Source organism: Argopecten irradians, chromosome 4 (assembly GCF_041381155.1).
Source record: "Argopecten irradians isolate NY chromosome 4, Ai_NY, whole genome shotgun sequence".
In the NCBI taxonomy this organism is placed as follows: domain Eukaryota; kingdom Metazoa; phylum Mollusca; class Bivalvia; order Pectinida; family Pectinidae; genus Argopecten; species Argopecten irradians.
Window position 1 is genome coordinate 12,555,360 of NC_091137.1, and position 16,991 is coordinate 12,572,350.

The 16,991-nt window shown below is 36.1% G+C and overlaps 1 protein-coding gene across 2 annotated transcripts in view; it reads left to right on the forward strand.

Annotated features, from left to right (window-relative positions):
- Positions 1 to 8,235: 8,235 nt before the first annotated feature.
- Positions 8,236 to 16,991, forward strand: part of LOC138320645 (protein TANC2-like) — a 48,147-nt gene continuing 39,391 nt past the window's right edge. Inside the window, exons 1-2 of one of the 2 annotated variants that reach the window (XM_069263772.1) lie at positions 8,236 to 8,331; positions 13,245 to 13,300. The gene's annotated coding sequence lies outside the window, so the exon portion shown is untranslated. The remainder of the gene's footprint in view (positions 8,332 to 13,244; positions 13,301 to 16,991) is intronic. The other variant, XM_069263774.1, reaches the window with a different exon arrangement.

The window sequence follows — 16,991 nt, forward strand, 5'->3', positions numbered from 1 at the left end:
TTTCATTGTTTAACTTTGTAGAAATATTTGTTTATATTAGTCCTCTAGATCCAGTGATTATAATTCTTGCATCCATATGCCGGCCCATTTGTTTGTCAGGGCTTGTGAGATAGCTTTTCAATTACTTTTAAAATATAAGGATTTTTTTTACATATAGCAATATAGATACCATTGTCTTAGGATTTCTAAATTCTACTTTACAAGAGAGTAGACTCAACATATAAATAAAACCATAAAACTAGCAAGTTATCTGAAATGTTAAAAATCTTTTTGTCTGAACCAAATTTCACATTTATTGTCTATGTGTAACTTGTACATAGACCATTTATGTATTAATACTGTAGTAACAGTGATTACAAACACATAGACTAAAATGTAGTATGTAGTACTATGTACATCTGTCTTTGATTTGAGTTCTAAACAAAAAAGTGGTACCTATTGGTAAGTTGTGACTTGGGCGAAGGGTAAAATACAGAAGAAATAGCTACACATGGAAAAAAAGAAAGATATACAGTACCATATGGATTCAAAGTTGCTCCAAAATCAATGAGACTAAATAACCAAAAAAAAGCCATGTAAACCCCAAATATGCAATGACCAGATCAATGATAAAGCACCCTTCCACTTCCAGTTATCTGTAGCTATTTCTTCTATATTTCAACCCCCCACTCAAGTTACAACTTCCCAACCTCATGATTCTTCTGTCTTTTAGCCCCCCCCCCCCCACCCCCCAACACACACATACCTGATTGATTGTCATGTTATTTCAGGTTCCTATTCAGGTATTATTCCTAAAAAACCAAAAAGGGTATACACACTGTGTACTCTCAAAGGAGGGGAACCACTTCATTCAAAAATGGAATTTACAATTTCATCTTAATTTTGAAATTTTCAATTTAATTATTAATTACTGGACTATTAAAACAGTATAGAACCCCTCGGCTACAGACAAAGTACTGTGGTACACATTTCTCTTAATTAATTACTTTTCTTCAACTCAATCATCTTTTTCTCCAGAGCACAAAAAAGAACAGGAAACAACAGAAAAGGAAAGTAACATACATGTAGGCCTATATGTTTTCTGGAAATATATATGATGTGTTAATTCTCACAGCACAGGCCTACATGAATGTGAAGAATTAAATATTATCAATGTTTGAGAGAATTTCCTAGTTGTAATTCTATAGCAGCTACATGGAATGTACGTTTACATATATACATTGTACGATACATATACATCATAAAAGTTTCTTTCCTTCCAGCTGGACATTCATGTCATCTCTCTCCAGAACTCAAATATTGTTTACAAAAAAAAAAAAACAACCAGAGACATAGATAATTTAATTAAATCTCTGCAAAAAACTACACGAATAATTGAACACATATATTGTACTTGTAAAATATCTATGTATGAGCTAATTTATTTTCACATCTTTGACAGCTACATGCATGGACGTTCTATGGAACGTTTTCGTGTGGTTTTAAATGGGAAATTATGTTACGATTATTTGTATTTAACCTTCATGATTCGGTTGATGTAAAATACGACGAATGCGATGCTGCAATAATTGCCCCTTGCCGGGGCCCCATCTCTGCATCGGCCGAATATTTGTGTCGATTTCCATGTACAAGATGCTTTTATCGAAAAATGATTACAAAGCATTGTCATTAATGTAAGAATACTTCATTTGCATCAAATGTATCATCTCAAAACAACAATTTGCATACCGCATTAGTGGTTTATCACACGAAACGAAACCGACACGACTGAGAAACACATGTCCATGTTGACATTTCCACGCAGCCTCGTTTTCAAAGAGTTTGGCGAATTTATATTTAGAACTGTGCTAAATTTACACGGGGCTTCCCCAAAATTTCAATGGTCAAAACTGGACACCGTAAGCAGAACTTGACCATCATTATGGTATACAATGACTTTTGGAAGGCCAAAGAACGCATTTAGACTGGTTTCCTTTGCCCGACTATTCACTTTAAAAGGCTTGGGGTTTTTTAACTAGTGACTTTAAATTTCCATTCTTGAGGCCGGTCCTTAAAATTACCAGAGAAAATAGTAGGTGTAATTAAATATCTGAAATTTCCAACATCCTTTAAAGTGAATAGTCGGGCAAAGAAAACCAGTCTAAATGCGTTCATTGGCCTTCCAAAAGTTCTCACATATTAATACGACGGTCAAGTTCTGCTTAGTTTCCCAGTTCTGACCATTAATTTTTTTGGTTTGGTTTGATTAGTTTAACGTCCTATTAACAGCCAGGGTCATTTAAGGACGTGCCAGGTTTGTTGGTGGAGGAAAGCCGGGGTAACCGGAGAAAAACCACCGACCAGCGGCCAGTACCTGGCAACTGCCCCACATGGGATTCGAACTCGCGACCCAGAGGTAGAGGGCATGTGGTAATATGTCGGTACATCTTAACCACTCGGCCACCGCGGCCCCTCTGACCATTAAAGTAAAGAAAAGTTGAAAGCATTGAAAGCGAGGCTGCGTGGAAATGTAACCAAGGACATAGTGAGCCGGGAGGACGTTTTAGAATTTCCATACTTTAAATTAATTTCTTCGTACGCAGACAGATTTTGACGAGAGATTTTGTTTTTCCATTTCATAAGAAATTATACTGGATACATTCACACCATATTTACCGACTTTAGCCATCCTTGCCCGACTGTCCACTTTAAGTTCGAACTTAACAGTTATATGTAATAATAATAATAATAAAAATACTGTAAGAGATATCTTCATAAGAGCGCAGCTCTCTGCGCGGCCGAAGGCCGCGTAGAGCGAAGCTCTACTAACCATAACACGTGTCTGAGCATATATATTCCAATACACTCCAGTACCCCTTGGACTTTGAAATTGTGTCCCGCGGGAAAAGTCTCGCGCCTCCATGTAGGCAGCCATGTTTTAATTCTCGTTATCAGCACGACGAGATTTGAAATTTCTGTACTAGACTAAATGTGTTATCAGTATACACTTTAAAATTACTGTAAGTAGTTTTAATTTACACATGTACAAGAACAACGCAATAAATGTAGTTGTCCAACATGTACTGTGTATGTTCTCAAGCGCACGGCACCGTCAGCAGTGACGTCACAAAACCTGACGCCAAAGATGACGGCACAGATTCGCGCGTATTTTTGATAGCATGGCATGTTGTCAAGTTTTTCTCTGCATCTGATAAAAACAAGATTGAAGTACGTGTATATTAAACTATTCCATTTGGATTGTTTTTAATTCTTTTTAACTATCGATAGTATTTGCATGTCAGTGAATTATTCTATTGTTAATCTCATAGAAAAATATAGACAATATAAAGTTATGATGTTATAATCTTTTACATGTAGCTGCGCTCTTCTGAGGCTTTGCCTTAAATTCATATTAATTCCAATTGTTCTGAAATCAGAACGATTTTTAAGTGTTCCAGCGAAATTAATGTAGTGTAACTTACTTCCTTTTGGAGAAAATCGGTTTTTTTTTGTGTTCAGTTCCCTGATGCAAATATTCACTTGGAAGGTCTTCATCACTACGGTGTTTATTCACCTTGAAAACAAGCGCTCTGACGCCCTTTGCGGGTTAAGTTCATTTTACGAATTTAAAGTAAATAAATGAAGCGGAACAATATCAAGACCCGATGCATTTTCAGCACTAATATCGACATAAGTCGGGCACAGAATTCGATACCGGATAATAAGAATTTCCTGTAATAGTTTCAATAGTAAAATTGTACGATGTCAGTAAATAGATGTTTAATTTCTTTCGTTTGATTCAATTTCTAAATTTGATGACTTGATCCCGAACATTCCAGTGACGTCACTTTTAGCAGGAGTGAATGAAACGGCATTGCAGTCTATCCTGCCAAACAGTGACGTCACAATCACCGGAATGACGTCGCTTACATATTTCGCACGGTAGTAAAACACTCATTCGGTTTAGTGAATGCATCTTTTCTTTATCATCAAAGAAGCGTTTCGCTTTGAGCGAAATCGTGTAAATAATGTTTCATGCAATTTGCATTCGTTTTGAATACCATCTTCTGAATGTATAATGAAAAAGTTACAGGATAAACAGAATACACGGTCACTATCTTACAATACAAGTTTTATTTTGGTGTCGACAGGAAAAACCGAGATGACTCGGTAACACCTCCTCATCTCACCTCATCGCACAAACGATAGCAGCATCGATATTAATTATAGCAATATAAAAATGTCAAACGTTGGAAATATTGCAATTACATTCATCAGTGGCGTAGGAAGATGAAACGTAATGGTGGGGGGGGGGGAGGGGGGCGGGGGGCAAAGGTCCTAAATATTTCGTAACAACCCCCCCCCCCCCATACTTTTTTCATATATCATTACATATCTATAGTCCTTGTTTGTTTGTTTGTTTGTTTGATTTATTAACGTCCTATTAACAGCTATGGTCATGTAAGGACGGCCTCCCATGTATGCGGTGTGTTGCGTGTATGTTGTGCGATGTGAGTGTACTGGGAGACTGCGGTATGTTCGTGTTGTGTCTTCTTGTATAGTGGAACTGTTGCCCTTTTTATAGTGCTATATCACTGAAGCATGCCGCCGAAGACACCAAGCAACACACCTCACCCGGTCACATTATACTGACAACGGGCGAACCAGTCGTCCCATTCCCTGTATGCTGAACGCTAAGCAGGAGCAGAAACTACCACTTTTATAGACTTTGGTGTGTCTCGGCCAGGGGACAGAACCCAGAGCCTTCCTCCCAGGGGCGAACGCTCAACTCAAGGCCAAAAGTGAGGCGGTGCCAAGGGAGACATTAGGAAAGATAAAGTCAGTTAGGAAGAAGAGAAAAGATAAGATCCTAAATTTAGTTGCCTTTTACGATCATGCAATAGGGGCAGCAGGTACAATTCTAACGCCCTACCTGCAGGGCCATAAAGTCCTTGTACATTTCTATAAACAGTGGTGTCGTTAATAGGAAATTAATGAATACGCAAAAATGGGTATCCCCTAGGAAACATTATGATAAAGAACGACTGAGATGAGTTTTACGATGGAATTTGAGGATTTTGCGAGCGCCGCAGGCGCGAGATTTTGGTGTATGGGGGTTCGCGGGTTTCCTCCGGGAAAAAAATTACGATTTAGAAGTGCAGAGCGATGATGTGTTTTACGACGCATTCTGATGAATTTGCGAGGGCCGAAGGCGCGGGATTTTGGTGTTTGAGGGGTCCGTGGGTTCCCTCCGAGGGAAAAATTACGATTTGGAATGGCTGAGAGGAGTTTTACAATGCATTTTGCTGATTTTAAAGCGTTCTTAACACGGTAATTTTTCAATTGAAAGTTACCTGCATTTAGAAATGATAATTGTGAGTTCGTCATGTAATTATGCAACTGCTCGATCTGAACATACCGGATTCACACCATCGGCACATTGTTGTGTAACTCAAAGTAATAATGAATTGAAGACATATAAATAAATTAATCTTTTAAGAAGCATTTTTTTTTAAATAGTATATTCCCTTGGTGTACTTTTTTAGTCTAGTTCGTGTGTATTGAATTTTCATTATTAAAGGTTTGAACATTACGTGTTTGAACGTTTTAGGAAAAGCGCCTCGCAGCGGAAATTTTTCTAAAATTAAGTACAAAAATGTGCATGAGGACCCTTTTTTCTTTCAAATGTGCATTTTTAGAACATTTCACTCGGCGAAAATGGGGGGGGGGGGGGGGGGGGGGCAAAAAGACATGTTTGCCCCCCCCCCCCACTTCCTACGCCCCTGTTCATTAATCATTTATTTCATCGGTCGTAGTACTATATTATGTCATTTTTCATGGGATATTAAATCTAGATATATCTGTTTTCGACGGTTAAATTTCTATGAACATGTGTAAAACAAGCAGTCTCAACTGTTATTCCGAGACCGTAAAATACAATCTTGGTCACCTCAGCCAAAACACAGAGGCACGCAAATTATGACAGAAACGTTTACTAGTGAATTGATACGTATGTTGTTTAAAAGTATTGGAGACCTTTTGATATGCACGTGTATATATCATGACGTTTCAAGTGGCTGCCCGTATCATTTTTTGTGAAAAATTAATTATACATATATGTTTTAAAATTCGGTTAGCTTTTATCTTGTCATTATTGCTATATACACTGTATGTGATATTTAAACGAAAAAACGTATTTTACCCACATGTAAGAAGCCAATTATATATATAATGTAAGTATCGGTTAGCTTGTAACATAATAATAATAATAAGTTCAGTATTATCTATCTCATGGTTAAAGTAGCATTCGGGCTGCCCCCAAAGCTTATCCAAGCGAGATTCAAATGTTTTTTATTGATGGTGACGTAACCACGACTACGGGAAGAGAGTTCCAGTGATTGATGATCCGCTCCTTGAATGAATACTTTCTCAAATTTAGACGACTTCGTCGTTTTAACAATGTCAAAGAGTGGCCCCTAGTATTTTGAATTAAAAATCCCTAGAGCTACGACGACTCGATCATATCCTCCATGTGGGCCCAATTCTGTTTCTCATATACATTAACGATTTCCATCAATACATGCAGTACAGCACACTAAGATTATTCGCAGACGACAGTATTATATACAAAACAATAAACAACAAAGACGACACAATAAAACTACAGAAAGATCTGGACGCAGCAGCACAATGGGAAACAGACTGGCTAATGAAATTTCACCCAGATAAATGCAACATAATCAGTGTTACACCAAAACGCAACAAAATACATCACAACTACACACAATCATACACTCGAGCAAATAAACTCAAGCAAATATCTAGGACTAACACTACAAAAAAACCTTAAATGGGACATGCACATAAATAATATCACCGCAAATGCAAACAGATCACTAGGGTTTTTAAAGCGCAACTTAAAAATTAATTCACCACATATAAAAGCACACGCATACAAAGCACTAGTTCGACCCAAACTGGAATACTGCTCTTCCATATGGGATCCCCACAACACACACCAAATTCAACAGATAGAAAAAACACAACGCAGAGCAGCAAGATATGTTCACAACAAATATATCACGACACCAGTTCAGTTACAAACAGGATACATCAACTCAACTGGCCAACATTACAGACACGACGGCTACACACAAGATTGATACTTTTCTACAAAATAATACACAATATAATTGCCGTCAAATACCAGACCATACTCATACCAGTAGACCACAGAACCAGACACTCCAATCCACACTGCTTCAGACAAATCTCTGCTACAAAAGACACATACAAATATTCATTTTTCCCACAAACAATAACACAATGGAATCTCCTCCCTGTAGCAGCAGTACAATGCACTACACTCGAGGACTTCAAGGCAGATATTTCCAACGTAGCCCTTGAAGCCCCCACACATTAATTCTGCACACACCTTTTATCTATATACTATAAAAAAAAATCACAAATCTAATCCTTTCACACCCTTGCACTACAGGTCCCCGTGACATAATCGTCATACTTTGACGGCGTCCCGTAAACAGAAGAAGAAGAAGAAGAATCTTTCATTCCCGGTATTTTTTTTTTATTTTTTTTTTCTCTTCTTTGCACATTTTCTATCTCGTTTATTTGAGTTTGTAAGTACGGGTTCCATATGCAGGCGCCATATTCCAAATATGGTCTGACAAGTGCTTTATATAATAGACAGAATGTTTGATTATCTAAATAATTATAGGTTCTTCGGATAGTTCCCTCATAAATGAGTAAGATTTCTTTTCCCTTTTCCCCCCTATTACTCCAATAATAACCAATGCAAGCAAAAACATGCAACTGATTAATTAATACTTTGAAAATGTACACGTTTGAAAAAGGATTTCACTTTTAACATGTCAAAGATGTTTCTCAAAAGCCACAAGTCATATTGCCGAATTACAATTATGATGATTGGTACGTGTCCCTCTGTCTACAGAAGCCCAGAATCTTGTAGAAGTCTAGTCCTGACCTATAAAAGTAAAAACTATGAATATATATATATATATTGTTACATAACTAACTTAATTATGTTAGGGCTGTCTCTAAGCTATAAAAGCAGGGGGTTCATTCGATATAATTTGGGAAAAAACTTTGCTTCACAGTTAATCGACCACAATCAATATACGAGTTATCTACCGTCGGCCATAACCGAATCAAGTGCGCCCATCCTTCGGGCGTTCACGTCCCGGGACCTAATGTTGAACCAATCAAAAGGCACCTAACAAACGTAACCACTTCCGCCAATATGGCGACGAAATAAACAGACAACTCCAAGTCCATAGACAAAACACAGGAATTAAAGACTACGACATAAATACGGTATGATATCGAAACTTCTATCAACAGAAAATGTTACTTTGCTAATTAGGCCAGTGTTATATTGATAAATAGGCAAACATCAAAACCAATCAGCCAACACGAATACAAACCCCGGCCCAAGATTTGACATTTTTGACAGGCATCGGTGAGACCACAAGCGTCTGCTTCTGGTTTGATAAAAATATGTTCATAAAGTAGGGGTAGGATATTTCATTTTTCCAAAACCAGATGCAGACGCCTGTGGTTAGACTACATGTATTGGATGTATACAAGATCACGCCGTATTTAACACATTTTACTTTTATACTAGAACGATCATTTTTAATTATTATCCCTGTTTTCCCCATAAATTTCACAGTTTTATATAATACTATCGTAGTCGTACAACCATCTTCCATGAACAGAAACATATATCACCGAATAACTGCAATATCAATTCACTTATGTTAAGTTAAGTTAAAGTTAAAGATGCTCCACCGCTGACAAATGATATTTTTTCACCATCAAAAACAGGAGTAGACGATTTAGTATTTTTCTTTAGTTACAAAAGTTACTTACTTTACACCATTACCATCATTGAAAAGTTTGAGCTGCTAATTTTACTTCAAGTTAAAAATATGAAAAATAATTAATTGCATCCCGAAAAAATTCCGTTGCACTATATCCTATATGGAATGAAGTAATGATTGCGCATGCACCAAAGGCGAAATAAATTATTTTATGTTATTTTTTATGTTAATTAGGCAGAAACACCAATTATTGTTCAAATAATGAATATCATTTATGCTCTGTCGGCGGTGGAGCATCTTTATGTTAAGTTTATTTTCCAGTACAGGATTGAGGTCCTCTACACTGGAGTCATGATCATACAATAAATACATACATGATAAATAATGTACATGTAGCATTGCAGGTAATAATCTTTATAGTTTCATTAAGTAAAGATTTTAAGAAATGTTAGATTTCCATGTTGACAATTTTAAAGTATTCATGTTTTTATTGTTAACACAGTTCATAATGATAACTCTGCTCTATAATTATAGAGTAGGTCTTGGCTTTCCCAGAATTTGTCTAAATTATTTTTAAAACAGTTTATATTAGGTGATGATAACAGATTCTGGTAGAGAGTTCCTAATTCTGACAGTTGGTACAGTAAAATAGTTTTTCCTCAATGTTGATGTTGAATGTTGGGGGTAGAGTTTTTTTGAGTTTCCTCTAGCACTATGTTTGGGGCCACATCTGACCATAAGCTTATACAGTTACAGCAGTCTTTATCATATAATCCAAAAATCATTTTGAACACTTCAATCATGTCCCCGCACAAACACCGTTATGATAAACTGGGCAATTTCAGTTTTTTCAGCCTTTCCTCGTATGGCAGTTTCTGTAGTCTGGGCAGGCATCTAGTGGCACGTAGTTGAACACTTTCTATCAGATCAATTTCCTTGTTTTTGTACGGATACCAGATTGAACTTATGTAATCTAGCTGTGACCTGACAAGTGATTTGTATAATGGTATAGATAACTGTGTGTCCATAAAATGAAATGTTCTACGTAACATACCAAACATTGAATTGGCTTTTTTTACTTTGTTGCTGATTTGGTTTTCAAAGCTTAAATCTGATACTATAGTTACTCCAATGTCTTTCTCACTTGTTGTAGTTAGCAGTTGTTTATTTATTAAGTTGTAATGGTGATTTGTATCTGTAGACTTTCCAATATGCATGTGTTTACAATTGTTGGGGTGCATTTTTAATAACCAATCTTAACTCAATATACTCATGGTGTTCAAATCGTTTTGCAGGATTTTCCTATCTTCTTCGTTGGAAATTATTTTAAAAAATTTTGTGTTGTCTGCGAAAAGATCTATCTCAGAGTTTACTAGATTTGGGAGCTCATTCATGAAGATGACAAAGAGAAGTGGTCCGAGCACTGAACCTTGTGGTATTCCAGAAGTGACTTTTGTCCACTCTGAATCTTCCCTGTTAACTGTGACTTTTTGATGCCTTCCTATAAGAAAGTTTGAGATCTAAGTGATTAGTTGACTTGAGAAGTTATATGCACCTAGTTTATTGAGGAGACGTTGGTGAAGGACCGTGTTGATGGCCTTCTTGTAATCCTTATATATATGCAATCAATAGCATGACCATTGTCCAGTGCATGTGTCCATTTATATAAACCTTCAAGTAATTGTAGAGAAGTGGACCTTTCTAACATGAAGCCGTACTGTTTTGTAGAAAAGCATTTGTTGGTCTTCATGTGTTTCTTTATGTGCTCCCTTATAATGGTTTCTAGTATTTTACATACAACTGAGGTCAGACTGACCGGGCGATAATTACCAGTTTCACATCTGTCACCTTTTTTTTTGTATATTGCACAGACTTTTGCATTTTTCCAATCTAGTGGTAGATCTCCGGTGGTCAGTGACTGATTGAACAGGATAGTTAGCGGTATTCTTATAGAATATGCTGTGTTTTTCAAGTGGTGAGGGTCATCCAGTCCAGGTGATTTCTCTGTTTTAAGTTTTGAAAGATAGTTATGTATTTGCTGAACAGAGAAATAGACATTCCTGTTCAGTGTCTTGACCAGGAATCATACACAGGCCCCAATTCCTCTTCTTCTTTCTGACAGTAATGACGTCCATCAATGATGATGATTATGGATATTTATTGCGCATAATATCCGATCCGGTTAACCTTTGGTTTGTTTATTTTTACGTCCTATTAACAGCCAGGGTCATGTAAGGACGTGCCAGGTTTGTTGGTGGAGGAAAGCCGGAGTACCCGGAGAAAAACCACCGACCAGCGGTCAGTACCTGGCAACTGCCCCACATGGGATTCGAACCCGCATCCCAGAGGTGGAGGGCTTGTGGTAATATGTCGGGACATGTTAACCACTCGGCCACCGCGGCCCCATTTAACCGGTTAACCGCTTGGCATTTTATTAACCGTTCCAGCACTAGTTTCAATATCAGGCGGTTTGCTGTATCTGGTATTTTTTGCCGATTAAAATAAACCTGGCTGTGGTACCTCATGAATTTGGCTAAATTACATTAGAAAGCATACAGTTAGATATAGAAAAGTACCCTCTGAGGTGAGTCTTGTGTCATGGGTCAACTCTAAGCGAGTCGTCCTCAGAACTATTTTGATCGGTTCTGAGGATGACTCGCTTAGAGTCGAAACATTTCAACAACTATATGATTAAAAAATCAGCTTACTGGAGGGAACTACCATGTTGGACTCGCTCTTTTATACATTTACCTGGATTACAAGTGAGGCCTCTGTATTCTTTTGAATCCACGGCCGGTTCCATCAAGAATTTCTACATTTTCCATAACCCAGGACGTTGCGCCTCCACCCCCCCATAGTGATTATTTGGAGTTTAATGTGTATTTTTTTGTGAAACTTGTTTTAGAATGATTATACCAAGACTGAGAGTTATAGTTTATACATTTTGGAATTATTGATAATTTAATATATTAAAAAACCTGTATATTGTTTTACCTGATAATATTCCTGACTAGCCAAGCTCGCCTCCGTATCAACAGCAAAGGAATAGTATAAGTCAAAAAACTACTTTGTTGGGATAAATCAGGTCCCTCATGATAGACCTGCCACTTAATTCTGGAGGTGCTAATAGGGTTTATTGTCTGAGAGGAAAATTAATTTGATTCTAGGCATTTCAGGTTTGGAAGTCGTGGATTAGAGATCATTGTATGGAGAACATAAGTACTCTGTATGTAGATTAGACCGAATCATCTGTCTCTTAAAATGAGCTCCTTTTCTTTTTGTTGTCGTTTATAGATACGCTCATATGAGACGATTCAGTCTTTATGTGGATATGTATTTTGTACTCACATACGTTTCGTAAACAAGTTTCTCTAGTGGAAAAGAAAGATGAAATCAAAGCTTGAACGATAGGAAAGTAACAAATAAAGATGTTACCTATTTGTTTTTGGATCATCTTTTAAATTACTAACAGATCTTCTAGCTAACAGATGGGATAAATTTCATATCTTCCAAGTCAGTATAAGTGCACATTTATTGAACACTCAGCATCAAAGATAACGTACCTGGCTGGAAATGACAAGTCCATATTTCCTGTCATCACAAGACTAAACTACATTTGATAAACCCTACAGATTTATCAGTATGACCAATTTGATGTTACCTATTTTGCATAATGGTGTATAACACAAAAACTGCCAAAAGCGACCAAATGGCACAATTTGAAATAAGATTTTCATTTTTTCCCGGGGAAGACTCACCTGGACCCCTTCCCACCTTCTCGCGCCTGTGGCGCTCACCTTAAAAAAAATGCTTACACATCCAACATCCTTCAGCTACGCGTCTGACTTACCATATTTATTTAAAACTAGTGCTCACTAATAAGCACCCTATTTTATATTAGTAACCATGAGGTTAAAATCATATGTAAGTTATTAGGTATATAAAAAACTTCAATAAGTTAATGCCAGAATTCCTTTGGGATCTGTGGTACTTATTTATACAAAACCAACATAACTAACTAATGTTGTCTTTGACATCACAGGGACTTGGTACACATTTCAACTGTTTATTATCTATATATGTTACTATAAATCATGAAATGTGGATTTGTAACTTGTACCAAATCCCTGTGATTTGTGATCCATCATACTTATTACTCATGGACTGGGAGTTGGAATATTAGGAAGTCCATGTGACCGAAATTAAAGGGAATGCGTATGAAACAACATGTAATTGTAGCAATTGAAAGACCATCCAGACTTGTGCTGGAATGTTAATTGCACTCTCAGGTTTGTCCCCTTAAAACATTTATACACATTTCATTTTTTTTTCTGTAAAATATTTCAGATATTATGAAAGTGACTTGAGATATAAATTTGACTTTACAATTCTGTACTGTTTCAGAGTCGATAATGAAGTAATCAGACACAGCTATCAGTGGTAGCTGATCATCCCGGTAGGTGAGTGCATATGTATGTTGTCATAGTAACTGTGTCCCCATTGTGGGCCCTGGAGGCCACCAGCTGGGGTTTCAAATATCTTTCATTTCCCACACATTTTGATTGATAAAAAGTTTGTTATCGTCTCTGTAATAGCAATCAGTGTTTATTTAATTCAAGTTTCTGATATGTTGGATAACTTTAGCATGAAGAGAACTGTATCGTCTGTCTAGCCAACAGTTTTGGTTTAAAATCAGACTGCCACTGCAAAAAGTCACCAGCTGCTCGGCATTTTCTACATCAGAAAATTTTCATACATCTTAATGTTGCCTGTATAGAATATAGCCTTTGTGAAACATTTGTTTATCTCCTTTTCAGGAATGTGATGGTCTAATGTACATATTGTTAATGTTGTAGGAGGATTTCCTTCTCTGTTTTCAAAATTCTATGAGATTTATGTGAAATGATGTAATGAATCATTTCTTTTTCTTGGTTAGTATGATCCAATATATATAGGTAATGTTCAACTGAGGTAAATTACTTAATTACTGTAGTAATATCAAAATCATTGTTCTGCTAAAATATAAGCAATTTTGAAAAAAATATAATTTAACTTTGCATATATGTAAAAAAAACCATGAAAATGTTGATTACATCACTGATGCTGTTATTGGACTTAAAGTTGTATGTGCTGTAATTTTCATACTCACAAATCCACCTGTGTGATAGTTACCTTTTAGTGTAGTGTTAGGACAACATGAATGAAACATACAGGTTTTGACACTTTATTTTGTCCTGCAGTTAAATAAAGACAATTTTTTTAAGACCACTAGTAGATTTTTAGAAAGTTGTATAAATGTTGATCTCATAATGCTTAGGGACAAGTCAGGGTGCTGCTTTATCAGTATAGGTAGGTACTGTATACCACATTATTTTACATTTTATACCTCTTTCCTGAATACTGTACCCCTTATAATGAAGGGTTCTTAAATTGAATATATATATGGTAGGTCATATCTGTTGAAGCTCAAATCTATTTAATTAGCATTGTGATTTTATCCTAAATTAACGGATACACAAGTAGATAATTTGATAACTACATGTACATATGCCAATAAATTTTAGTGAAAACACATTTGATGAAAGTTTATTCAGCATTTTACCAGAATGTTTGATGTGATAGTGACTGAAATGTTGCAGACCTGGCTCAGGCTACAAAGCTTTCTTTGGATTACATAATATCTAACTGTGTTGTTTACACAAGAGCTCTAGCTTTTCTCATGGGAGTGTTAAGTTTTACAGAAGTTAAACAAAGATTTGGATTGATTTGTATAGCTGTGATACAGAGGCCTGTGTCATGTGTGAAAATTGGTCATCTACTACTGTCTTTCAGAAATAGAAATACAGTAATACTATAATTCTGACAATAAACTAAACAGAGATGGTTTTGGTAAAAAAAATTACACAAGCTGGTAAGCAAGGCAACAATTTAATTTCATTAATACTCTGTGCTGTCATACACAGAATATTGACTTTAGACTATTTATTACAACTCATTAAATCTTGACATCCTTAATTTAAAGACAAATTGTGATGACAGTTATCAAGTGAAGGAAACCATTTATTTCCTGCAATTAAATTGGTTAAATTTCTTCAGATTGACCATAAGATGGGAGTATTGAGTGTTACTCACATTCGTCCAATCCTGTAGTATCGTGTCCTCTTTTGTATGGAGGACAGGACATTTAGGTCTCGGACATACTTGCCTGTGATCAGATTTGAATAGATGAGTTGCAGTGTGATGTTACAAAGGTTCTCAGTAAAACATTGAGTGTTACTCACCAAAGGGTTCCTTTTAAAACAGAAATCTCAACGTATCAAAAGATGAATAAATATTTAGATTGGTTTGTAAATTTATCATCACTGACATGTTAAGTAAATGGACTGTAAAGATTTGGTGATGCTACTTAGTACTGTCACTTTTTACCTGGCGACGTCTCGGATGGTTTAAGCCTACATGAGTGTGGGTGGTTTCATTGAAAGAATTAGGATGATTTCTTTCTAGAAGATATTGAGCAACAATTTTACGACAATCATTTACTAGAATTATCACTTTACTGTATTTTGTAGCATGACAAGACATCTCTGGTACAAAATGCACTGAACTGTTCAAATTGTGTGAGTTGTGCTGTGGACCCTACCCTATAAACTGTATCGTTGATGGGTTTATGGAACCTGAACCGTGGAGTCCTCAGTTATATGGGATGTTGTCATGCTATATTTTAATGCTGATCACAAAACAAATGCTTTTATCAGGGCTTTTAAAGTTGTCGCACACATTTGTCCTAACAAAAACTTCACATGTATTAACTTGTTTGTTTTTATGATTAATTGCTACAGAATCACAAATTGCTTTACAACATAGATGATGTATGTATATTGTATGGGGTCTTGAATGTTCTGTTTGAGTCACATTCCAACAAAGGCGATTTGTTGAATACTAGGCTATTCATATTTTAATCAAAGTGATAATTTACATAAGCAACTTATCAGTCTCAAATCTGTTCACAATAAAAGTGACTCATATGATTTGTGATTATTGGGCCTTTTATAACAGGCTAATATCTTGACCACTAGTTGAGAGGAAACTGCAGGGGCTGCCATTTAGGCACAATATCACTTGTAAAGTTGCAGCTGAGTCAAACTGGGAGGTAGAAAGTTGTTCAAGGATACAATTAAGTTACAAACTAATGACCTCTGACTTACATGTCTTATCAATGAATTATATTGCCTTATTAAAGATGTTCTAAAACCAGTGGCAACCATTCTTCTACAGAAACTTTTAGTTTCACTGCATTCCTTCCTCATCACGTAATGTCGATCTAATAACAACAGGTTTTTTTCTACGAAACACTACAGTTCCTGGCATTCTTTGCGCATTCGTCCAAGTCCTTCTCCAACAAGAAACATGAGGCCGTTGGGAATGTCATCTGTTGGTATATTTGAAGGAAACATCTAGGAGAGTGACACGGCCAGACTGATACTCCAACTGGAAACTTCACTTAAGTTACCTAGCAATCATGCAGACTTTCACCTTGTCAAAGCTCCGCTTCATACTTTTTGAGACCAACAACTGATTTTACCAAACGAGAACCTACTCACAAGGGTGATACCTGTTTTGTGTAAAGGTATTTCTACATGTTTCTCTTGAGAATTTTGTTTTTTTTCTATTTGTTACTAATGAGAAAATTCAAAATAAATGCCAATCAAAATCATTTAAGTCTTTATGATTTATGTACTGAAAATTATAGTAGTTTGCTTATAATGGCAAATCACCCTGAAATCATTATCATTATACAATTCAAATCGAAATCATTTACTATATGTTGTGTAACCATATCCTGATATCGACGCCTACTTTTAAAATCAAGTTTAAATTATACCAATAAGTTAAACAAGAAAAACCCAAATGTTTTAAATGATATTCAAAGGTAAAAGCCCTTCAATAAAATGAACATTTTGATAATTTTTAAAATAGCTGTAGTAACAAGTACACTGGAATTGGCACATTTCACATGAAGACATTTATAAGTGAATGATGCTGTTGTTCTGGAATGTCAGTTAAATAGCTACCTACCCATTTATAATCTCCAAGCATTGAATCACTCACTCATTTCTTCATCACCGAGAATTCTTATGATTTCGACTGACA